Below are 11,382 nucleotides of genomic sequence, written 5' to 3'. Positions count from 1 at the left end.
ACAGATGGACTTTTAACTGACAAATTATATCCACAAAACATCTACAATAAGCTTCATACTCAAGGGTGAAAAATTGCCATGGTTATTCAACATTGTATTGGAAGTCCTAGCTGGAGTACTAAGGCAAGAAAAAGAATAAGTGATATGGCAGCAGGAAAGGAAGAAATTCAATTGTCACTATTCAGAGTTGACATCATGGCCTAAACTCTAAAAGAGTTTATCACTAAATTATTAAAACTTATTTATTAAAATAATTTATTAAATAATTAGAACAGAAAATATAGCAAGTTGTGAAGACAAAAATGCAAAAATCACTGTATTTCTAAATACTGACAAAAACGTTTTTAACTTTAAATATCATTTAAAATAGAATCAAATATATAAAGCATTTAGAAATAAATGAAGTGTTCTGACTCCTCATCTTAGGCTTACTCATCACCCCATCCATCTTATTCTGCAAAAGCAAGCCACAAAAAAATCAGCCTGACCCTAACTACAAATACACATATACATGCTCCACTTTGCTAATCAGGCCAAGGTCTATGCTTGAGAAGGAACGAAGAGAAAAACATATTCACCACGTCTCATTTTTGCTACCTGTCTCCACTGCCCTGTCATTCAGCCCTCTCCCTTTCAGGCTGTATTGTTATTTGAACCCAACACAAAACAGATTCAGCCACTAGGTCAGGTATGGTAAGCTCTAGGCAGGAGGCAGGCAGACAAGGTGGTTAATAATAAGAATCAAACCACCAAGGAAACTGGGTGCAGGTTGAAAAAATAAAAAAGAATATGGGTCAGGATTTTAGCATCAAACAAGTGTGGGTTCAATTTTCAGACTTGTCTTTTGCTCCCTCTATGACATGGGACCATGTGTGTAAGGACTCCTATAAGAAATAACTGAAGCAATATATTCGAGTACTTGGCACAAAGTAAAGTTCAATAGACTAAAGTAAAGTTCAATAAAGTTCAAAAGACAGAGGATGAGATGGTTGGATGGTATCGCTGACTCGATGCACATGAGTTTGAGCAAGCTCGGGGAGTTGGTGATGGACAGGGAAGCCTGGCGTGCTGCAGTCCATAGAGTCGCAAAGAGTTGGACGTGACTGAGCGACTGAACTGAACTGAACTGAAAGTTCAATAAATGTCGACAATGGGGATGGTATGGGTGAGGAGTTGAAGTCGGTTCAGAAATTACTTAGAAACAGATGCAATCTTATAGAAATCAAAACTGAACCAATGAGATACTCTTGTTGCCTACCAGTGACTGACAAATACTAATAAATGTGTAATTCCTAGTACTGGCAAGACTGTGGGGAAAGGGGCTGTTTCATGCAATGAGGCATGCATACATGCTAAGTCGTTTCAGTCGTATCTGAATCTTTGGGATCCTGTGGACTGTAGCCCGCCAGGCTCCTTTGTCCGTGGGATTTTCCAGGCATGAATACTAGAGTGGGTTGCCATGTCCTCCTCCAGGGGATCGTCCCGACCTAACCTCATCTCTTACATCTCCTGCATTGGCAGGTGGGTTCTTTACCACTGGTGCCACCTGGGAAGCAATGAGAGGAGTTGATGCAAATTTTCTGGAGCAAATTATAGCAACATCTACCAACTGAAAAAACACACACCCTTTTACTTACAAGAATTTACCTAGGGAAATAATTACAGGTGTGTGCCAAGACATATACACAAGTATGTTAACTTCCCAGGTGGCACTAATGGCAGGTTGGATCCAAGGGTTGGGAAGATCCCCTGGAGGAGGGCATGGCAACCCCTCCAGTATTCTTACCTGGAGAATCCCATGGACAGAGGAGCCTGGCAGGCTACAGTCCACAGGGTCACAACAAGTTGGACACTACTGAAGTGACTTAGCACACACGCACACATGTTAACGGCAACATTCTAAATAATTAGCAAAAACTGAGAGAAGGGCACATCTAAATGTCCAACATCTACATAGCTCAACATTCGGAAAACTAAGATCATGGCATCCATTTCCATCACTTCATGGCAAATAGATAGGGAAACAGTGGCTGACTATTTTTCTGGGCTTCAAGATTGCTGCAGATGTAACTGCAGCCATGAAATTAAAGGACGCTTACTCCTTGGAAGGAAAGTTATGACCAGCCTAGACAGCATATTGAAAAGCAGAGACATTACTTTGCCAACAAAGGTCCGTCTAGTCGGCTATGGTTTTTCCTGTGGTCATGTATGGATGTGAGAGTTGGACTGTGAAGAAGGCTGAGCACAGAAGAATTGATGCTTTTGAACTGTGGTGTTGGAGAAGACTCTTGAGAGTCCCTTGGACTGCAAGGAGATTCAACCAGTCTATCCTAAAGGAGATCAGTCCTGGGTGTTCATTGGAAGGACTGATGTTGAAGCTGAAACTCCAATACTTTGGCCACCTGATGCGAAGAGCTGACTCATTAGAAAAGACCCTGATGCTGGGAAAGATTGAGGGCAGGAGGAGAAGGGGACAACAGAGGATGAGACGGTTGGATGGCATCACTGACTTGATGGACATGGGTTTGGGTAGACTCCAGGAGTTGACGATGGACAGGGAGGCCTGGCGTGCTGCGGTTCATGGGGTCGCAAAGAGTCAGACACGACTGAGCGACTGAACTGGACTAAAATATCCAATAATAGGAATTAAAGAAATGATGATGTAAAGACATGTTTAACCCCATGAGAAAATGCTCATAACATATTCTAAAGTTGGGAGGCTGATTTCAGAACAGAGGGGAGTTTTCATTATTCTATATGAAAAAGATGCTATAGAGTCACTAAAATATTATGAGCAGCCATCTCTGAGCAGTGGGAATCACAGCTCCTATAAGCCCTTGGTTAATCTGATTTACATATTTTCAAAGGTACCTTGAAAGAACTTATACCATTTTCCACAACTGCTGAGAAACTTTTAGGACCAATGAAGAGAATAGGATGTCCTCACTTAGCACAGTGTGGCCAGCCTGCTCCCCTGAGGCCACCCCATCCAGATGGCTCCCCGCTCCAGCACCCAGTCCAGCATCACACCCACCCTTCCTTCTCTGCCTGCATCTCAGGCCGTCCCAGAGAAAGGTCATCTCTTTGTGAAGACAGATTAGGGGAATGTTTATGCAATAACTCATGAAACTGCCTATAAAAAGAGGGTTTGGTTTTTTTTTTCCCCTCCCTTTGGACGTGATTGTACTTTACCAAGTACAGCAAAGCAGGAAAACTTTATTTTTGGAAACAAATAGAATGTAACGAAACAAAAACACTGAGTGCAGTGGTAGATACTGTGATATTTCTATCTTTGCGCCCCTGGGCTTCTCTCTCCTCATCCACAAAGTTTGCCAGTAGAGGAATCATTTTTCAAATCTCAGAAAATGTCACTGATGGGGGAAAATCGACCGGACAAGCCTGAGTGAGAGACTCCAAGCAGGTCTGCGCTGCCTCTGGAGCTACAGCGAGAGGCTGGGGGCGTTTTTGTTATGCTAATAGCCTTTAGTTAATTGCCCTCTTGCTGTTCTCTGTTTTGGAGAAATAAATTGAGGTGTTAAGCTGAAAAGAGGTGTAATTTATTTCCTTCATGCTTTTCTATGTTTTCCAAATTTTCCAGGATGGATGGGAATTACCGGTAGAAACAGGTTTATCATCATTATTATCAGCATCATCACCACCATTACTGAAGAGAATTGTGATGTAACAGTTACAGCTACCTCCGTGGCATCCTGTCGGGTGCCCTGTAAAGATCTCCCTTGCCCGCTGCAATTGCCCAAAATACTTTGAACTGAGATGAAGGACTTTCATTTCAGTGAGCTAAAGCTTAAAGTTCAAAGTGCTGAGCCGGAGTGGGGGGAGGACCTGTCTCTACATTACACCGTGGTATAAACATCTCACTGGGCTGCACCCTGGGAGGGGGCTTTTTCATCCAGGTGTTAGGGGAAGCACACTGACTCAAACTGCCCACCCTGGCCAGGCACCATAGTAACTATTTGCAGGAGTTGTTTTACGACAGAAGGTCCTGGTAAGGAACAGGAAACTAATAAGCCTCCACCAACCGGAAGAGTTCAGGAAAGGTCAAAAGTAGACACCACCTGTCCGACCACCTCCCAGAATCCTTCTCTCTGGCATCCATCTTGGCTGAACAAGGCGTGCACCACCACGAAGGACTCTGAGTCAGAATGATTGGCTAAGGACAACCCGGAAACTAATCCCATCACCATAAAGCCTGAGACTGCAAGCCACATGGCACAGCAGTTCTCCTGGGTTCCCTTACCCTACTGCTCTCTGCCTGGGTGCCCTTTCCCAATAAAATCTCTTGCTTTGTCAGCACATGTGTCTCCTCTGACAATTCATTTCCAAGTGTTAGACAAGAGCCCTGGAAGGGGTCCCCCTTCCTGCAACACAGGGGCCCACTGCTTAATAGCTTAGGCCTCCTCTCCTAACTCCTGCTCTGTGGACAGCCCTCTGGGCCATGGGAGTTGATTCCCCTCTTGCATTTTCCTGACAGAAACCTAGCAGCCAGTGACTGCTCATGGAATGGGAAGAGGAGGGCGATGCTATAATTTTGTTTTGTTTTAATAGAAAACTGCTCTGTCTTCAGTCCAACAAAGGCATGAATCTGGATTCTCTCCACAGCCTCGGAAAGGAACTGTGGCCTGTTCCTGGGTGAGGAACATTAACGGCCCAGAGGAGCAAGCCCAAATTTTCTTTGGAGAAGTGGGTGTTTCAGCTTCCTAGCCCTCTCTGAGCCACACAGGAGATCCACTCGCACTCCTCCTCCTGAGAGGGAAGGAGGAGGCATGGATGGGTCAGCAGCAGAACTTAAGGCTGTGTCGGGAAATCAGGATTCCCTAGGTTGTAAACTCCTTCAGAACCTACATTTTTTCCTTACATTGCTCCAGTCTGCGGCGGGGGTGGGGAGGTGAGGAACTCCCAGACCTCCCAGTATAGCCTCCTGGGTTGTTGCTGGAGCAGCCAAAGGACAGAGCTGGGAGGCACCAAGCCCTGGCATCAAACCGCAGCTCTTCCCTCCTCATCCAGGCCACCTTGGCCAAGTCCTTACACTCAGGATGCTCCCCCTCGGGTTCCTCCCTCATCTCCTCCCTGAAACTGTGAGGACCACATACTTGGCTGGATGTCTTACAGCCACGATCAAATTCTTCTGCTGCCTTACTTCTACCCCTCATGCAGAATTTGTGTACATCCCTGGTGGCTCAGCCAGTAAAAAATCCGTTTGCAATGAGGAGACCCAGGTTCGATCCCTAGGTTGGGAAGATCCTCTGGAGTAGGAAGTGGGAACCCACTCCAGTGTTCTTGCCTGGAAAATCCCCATGGACAGAGGAGCCTGGCGGGCTACAGTCCATGGGGTTGCAAAGAGTCGGACACTTCTGAGCGACTAACACACACACACACTGAATATAAAGGACTCAAAGATCAAGAACCTAAATGGCTATTAGATGTCTGTCTCATCAATTTTCTTCTCAGGCCCACTGAGCTTCAAAAATTGATATAAAAATAGCAAGCAACCAGAGTCCTCAATCCAGAGGGAAAAAAACTTCGTTTTGTGGGTTTCTGTTTATAGAGGAAAATAAAGGAACACAAAAGGATCAGTGTTTCTACTTTTAAATTCCAGAAGTATACCTAAAACCTTATTAAACACGCAAATAAGAATAAATACACACCACTCTATTATAGCTGGTTAAGTATGAGAGGAAAAAAATCCACGGGAAAGAGAGAGCAAGACACCTGGAAAGATGTGGGGCATCCCAAAGATACCCAAGGAGAAGCTGTGAGGGGTGGTGAAGAAGTCAATGAGACAGAGCAAGGCTGTCAGGGCGACAGAAAAAACAGACAACGGCCCCCTCTGGCCGTTTCCCCGTCCTGTCTGGGCTCCCTTCTCCGGCCAGTAACTCACGAGCCCTGCCGCCCGCCCTTTCCAATGGACCAACAGCGCCATCTGGTGGGTTGTGTAGTTATTGACTCTGACGATCTTTTTAATCCCGTTGCCTTTTCACTACACTTTTCGGCAATTCAGAGAGGAGTGTGAAGCATCTTCGTTTTACAAAACTTAGTGAGGGTCAAACGCAATGAAAGGAAAGCCTGGCGATTTCCCTCACCATCAGTCACCTCCCGCTTCAGGGCCGCACTCTCCCCACCGCCCGCCCCTCGGAGGACACTGTGGTGGGGGCAGGGGGCTGTCGGCGCGAAAGGGCAGGGAGAAGGGGACGCCACACAGATAAGAAGCGACTTGACTTGGCTTTGCAGTAAGTGTCCAAACTTGGGCAGGAAGCTGTCGGGGCAGCAACTTGAATCCCCCTGCCCCGCCGCACCCCCTCCCCCGTCCCCCGCAAGAAGATGTGTTCTTTTTAAGAATACTGTGGAATTCAGACCTATGGATTCTTCCGTGGTCTCTGGTATTGCTGAAAATAGTCCTGGACACGTTTCTTTGTTGCTATTTTATTGATAATACTGAACATTTGGTAAAAGACTAAGTGGAGCCATTAAAAACGATACTGTATGGAGTCATTGGCTTTTAATCTGTGCACTTTTCTGCCTGCCTATGTTTTCCTTCCATAAAAAGGACTCCATTCAAAATTGATGCTGTGGAATATTTAATGGGCAAATACTCTCAATGCCATGTTAAATTTTAAAAATTCCAGAATGGAATTTGGTGTTATGTGTTTGAATGTTGCTAAGAGAGCAAATCTTAAATTTTCTCACCACAAAAAATAAATGGTGATGATGTGCTGGTGATGGAGGTGTTAGCTCACGCTATGCTGGTAATCATTTTGCAGTGTTTAAAAGGATCAAATCAACATATTGTATACAATGTTATATGTCAATTATATCTCAGAAAGCTGGGGGGAAAACCCAAATGTTCTTATGGTTTGGGTTTTCTTTCTTACCCCCACTTTTCATTTGTGCTGTTATATTCCCTAGTGGTTCAGATGATAAAGAATCTGCCTGCAATGAGGGAGACCTGGGTTCGATCCCGGGGTTGGGAAGATTCCCTGGAGGAGGGCATGGCAACCCACTCCAGTATTCTTGCTGGAGAATCCCCATGGAAAGAGGAGCCTGGTGGGCTACAGTCCATGGGGTCCCAAAGAGTCGGACACGACTGAGCGACTAAGCACACACACACAAACACCATGTTAAATTAACTCTGGAATAAAATAGAGAATTAATGAATAAGGAAAATGATGTTTACAACAGATCCCCCACACCAAAAGTTCTATATTTATCTGCTGCTGCTGCTGCTAAGTCGCTTCAGTCGTGTCCAACTCTGTGTGACCCCATAGACATCAGCCCACCAGGCTCCCCCGTCCCTGGGATTCTCCAGGCAAGAACACTGGAGTGGGTTGCCATTTCCTTCTCCAGTGCATGAAAGTGAAAAGTGAAAGTGAAGTCGCTCAGTCGTGTCCGACTCTTATCGACCCCATGGACTGCGGCCCACCAGGGTCCTCCGTCCACGGGATTTTCCAGGCAAGAGTACTGGAGTGGGGTGCCATTGCCTTCTCCGATATTTATCTAGAGAAGGAGAGAAAACAAGAGCAAGACATACAGCAGTCATCAGTATTGTGGTAGTCTCTAGTTAGGGATTGCTGCTCGTTTTAATTTTATCTACTTAATTTTGTCTACATTTTTTACACTGAATAGGTATTACTTCTTAAATAAAAAGAGCCGATTTTTTGAAGGAAGAGCATTTCTGCAGTAGCCCCGCCATCCCCCCACCCCACCCCCATCACTTGTCCCACAGGCCAGGTGGGCCAGGTAGACCTTCTTCGATCAAATCAGAGACATCCTGGGAGGTTCAGCTGGTTGCAAGAAGTATCCCTTGCTTCCAGTGGTTTCCAGTACCAGCACCAGAACAACTGCCTAAGGATCCAGCCAGGTCTTGCAGAGGAGGTAACCCCTGAAGCTGTTACAATCGCTTATGGACTAAAGTACGTGGGTCTTGGGGTGCAGTGTGACACTTCTGAGCTGAGCCGGCAGCCAGGACCCCCAACATACATCGTCACTGTCTCTAACTCTTGACTTAGAGCCAATGACCTAACGTCAGTTCCCTCACCTGAGAAGTAGAGCTGTAATCAGCAGACGGCTGAGAAAGGAAACGTGGTAGGCTGAAGTCTGAAACTGTTGTTTTTGCAGGTCAGAAATGAGCAAATGGGGCAGTTTCTTGTGGTTCATCCTCAACGTGGCAAAGGCTTAGCACAGTGCTGGCCTGTGGCCGGAGTGCCTCATCCTTGGGGTGACCTTGCCCCCATTCTACAGATTGGGTTGTAAGGATAGAAAGTGGGAACTGCAGGGAGGTACTGGGGAGGAATGAGGTGAATGGGGGAGAAGGCTCAGCATTGCCTCCTCCTGCTTGTCATTTTCAGGCCACCTCCCAACTACACCCCCACACACTCCTCCCCCGCCCCCGACATCATTAAAGTTACTTCCACATGGCAGAACTCCCCCACCCCCGCTATCTGAGCCCCATGGGGCCCACCTCTTGACATCAGAAGGCTGATGTCAGGGCAGGAACTTTGAACCCCCAATCTCCATCTCCCTCTTGACACAGGGGGCTGAGGTGGTGGTATACACTTCCTCCCACTGGAGAGAAGGCACAGTGGCTATAATTTAAGCAGCTAGGGTGTGGTGCTCCCCTCGGTCCTAATTAACTCAGTTGCTATAAGTTCCATTGCACTGGGCCTAAGAGACCAAGTCTGAGGAGTGGGAACCATTGGAAGTGTTGTTGGTAGGCAGGGAAGGAAAGAGCCTCCACTAATCAACCAGTCAGGGCCTTAAGTTGTCAAGAGATCATATGAGCTTGGATATTTCCTTTAGATTTCAGATTTCTGAATCAGTGCTCATCTCCAGAAAAGGCCTGCCAGCTCCAGCCAGAGCTGCCGTGGCCACTGCCCGTTTGAGGAGGACTTTGGATTTTCTCAATACCATCTTTCAAACTCCCTCTGAAATAAGAGCACACAGCTGATGGGCTGGGGGCTACAGCAGAAGAATAATCGGGAGGTGGGGGCGCAGGAGGAGCAGTCAGGGTGTCACAGGCTCTTTCCTTCTTGGGTTAGTTACTCTAAGAATAGAACCTTCAATTCACATCAAACAGAAGATCTACATGGCTTATTTCATTCAACGTGCCAAACTTATTTCATTCAAATGTGCCCTGTATGTAAGAGTGGTAAGAGTGGTTAAGTGAACATATGTGGTCAGAAAAGCTGAAAGCCATTCCCAAGTTCACAAGGAAATAGGTGAGGGAGCCAAGACATCAACCCACATCCACTGTCTCAAAATTCTGTTCTCTTTCCAAAATTGCCACAAATCCAAAGGAGAATAATTGTTCTAGATTGGAGATTCTGAAACGAGGGCATCAGAAACCAAATGCTGTCAAGGACTACTGCCAGGTTATGGCAAGTAATCTGCTTGTTCAGAGGGGACATCAAATGTGGGCCACAGACTTGAAAAGACAAAGTATGACTGACTTGCCTGGTCATCCATCCATTCATCAGTCCAACTGCCAAGTCCCACTATTTTTCAAACCCCTATGGATGTTATGATGATTAAGATATAATCTGTGTATTGTTGTTTAAATGTCAGTGGCTTGTAACAGCCAATATTTATTTCTTGCCCAGATCACCTGGAGACGGCAGGTTGGTGGAGACTGGCTTCTGCTCTGCTTTGTGTGCCTCCTCGTTCTGGGACCTGGCCTGAACGGGCAGGAGACATGCTGTAGGAGACCTGGCCACACCATGCATTTGCATCTGAAGCCCCACCATGGAGCGAGGCCACATCACCTGCGGGAGATACAGGATGGGCAGGGATTTACAAGCCTCTTAGGAGAAGGAACAAACAATCATGAACAATAATGCAACCTACCACTTTGTAGATTTTCTGTCTGCAAATTTACGATGGGGAAGGCTTCCTAGTCAAAAAATTGAGAGTCCTGAGTCTTTTGCCTGGGTTCAGTCCCTGGGTCGAGAAGATGTCCTGGAGGAAGAAATGGCCACCCGCACCAGTATTCTTACCTAGAGAATCCCATGGACAGAAAAACCTGGTGGGCTACAGTCCCTGAGGTCGAAAAAAGTTGGATGTGACTGAGTACACGAACACACCACTTTGTAGGCTTTCTCAATCGACAAATTCGAAATGAGGATGGCTTCCTAGTCAAAAAACTGAGACTCCCGCTGGAGGGGATAATTTGAAATCTACTTCTAAACATACCAACTGTCCCCCTGCCCACATTCTGTCGGTAATTTGTTTACATGATCCAGGAATGAAGGCAGGATATTCCAAGATGGAATTCAACAATCAGATATTGGTTTTAAGGTTCTAAGGTCAAACTTAAGCTGTCCCCATACGCTTCTGCCCTGAAGAGCCTCTGAAGGAGCTTCAAGTGATGCAGGTCCATGGGAAATGCCATTCACTGGCCTCCCCGGCCCTAATTAGATGGCAAGGGAGCCAGGGACATAGCCAAGGAGTCTCCTTAGGCACAGACCAGGAGAGAGAAGGGTGGAGAATGGGTCTGCAGGGGCAAACAGACTTTCCAGCACTAGCTACTCACTCCCAAATCCCTTTCCAGCCCAAAAGCGATGCTACAAAATGACTTCTATCACCTCCAGGCCAAGAGTCTTACAGAATGGGACAGAATCTTAGGAATTCAGGCATTCCAAAAATGCTTATATCATGGTGTGAAATGCGGAGATGGGTTTAAAAAAAAAAAAAAAAAAAAAAACAGTGCTTATCCCCAGAAAGCTTGCAGGTGAGAAGTCTTCTCAGACTCACTGATGAGCAGCACAGGGTCCAAGGTCCAGGAGTTAAGCAAAGCCATACACACCAAGTCAGTGACCGCAGAGGACTAGCAGTCTTGGCTTCCAGCCTCTTTCTCTTACCATATGCCTCCTTGATTAATGGACCTTCTGTTCTAATTCCTTCGTTTCATTCTGCCTTATCTTTTCCTTCTTGTGGGGGATCACAAGACAAGGTGGGGCCCCTCCTTGGAAGCAAAAGAGAAGTCGTAGGAAAAAACAACATGCACCCAGAAAGCAGGTGTCAGCTGTCCATAACCCAGGGGCATCAAACAAGGAAAGAGAATCCAGGAATTTTTTTTAATTATGTAAATGATGAAAGCCGCCTTTTGCTACGTCCTTTCCATCAGAACTCTTAGAGCATTTGCGGCTTTGATTAATGAGGCTATATCCGAGAATGATATTCATGTTACCCAATAAAGACACCATGGGGTTGTTCCAGGCTCAATTTTGGCAACTTGCTCAATATTCAAGCTGGGCTTTTTTTTTCCTTCTATCTTATCGACCAGGTACAAAAGGATGTTTTCTAAATGAGAAAAATCTCTTCGTTCGTGTACTGTTCTAAACTCAGTGGGTTCTCTTTGCAGCCAGGTGA

At 46.1% G+C, this 11,382-nt stretch overlaps 1 long non-coding RNA gene across 1 annotated transcript; it reads left to right on the top strand.

The window, feature by feature from the left end:
• The first annotated feature begins 7,801 nt into the window (after positions 1-7,801).
• Positions 7,802-10,687, top strand: LOC147377977 (uncharacterized). Its single transcript, XR_015143379.1, has 2 exons — positions 7,802-7,928; positions 9,615-10,687. It is a non-coding gene; the product is annotated as an uncharacterized LOC147377977 (long non-coding RNA).
• The last annotated feature ends 695 nt before the right edge of the window (positions 10,688-11,382 follow it).

Source organism: Bos grunniens, chromosome 2 (assembly GCF_055505025.1).
Source record: "Bos grunniens cultivar Pamir isolate PY7600 chromosome 2, Bosgru_T2T1.0, whole genome shotgun sequence".
NCBI lineage: Eukaryota > Metazoa > Chordata > Mammalia > Artiodactyla > Bovidae > Bos > Bos grunniens.
This window is presented reverse-complemented; position numbering and strand designations above follow the sequence as displayed.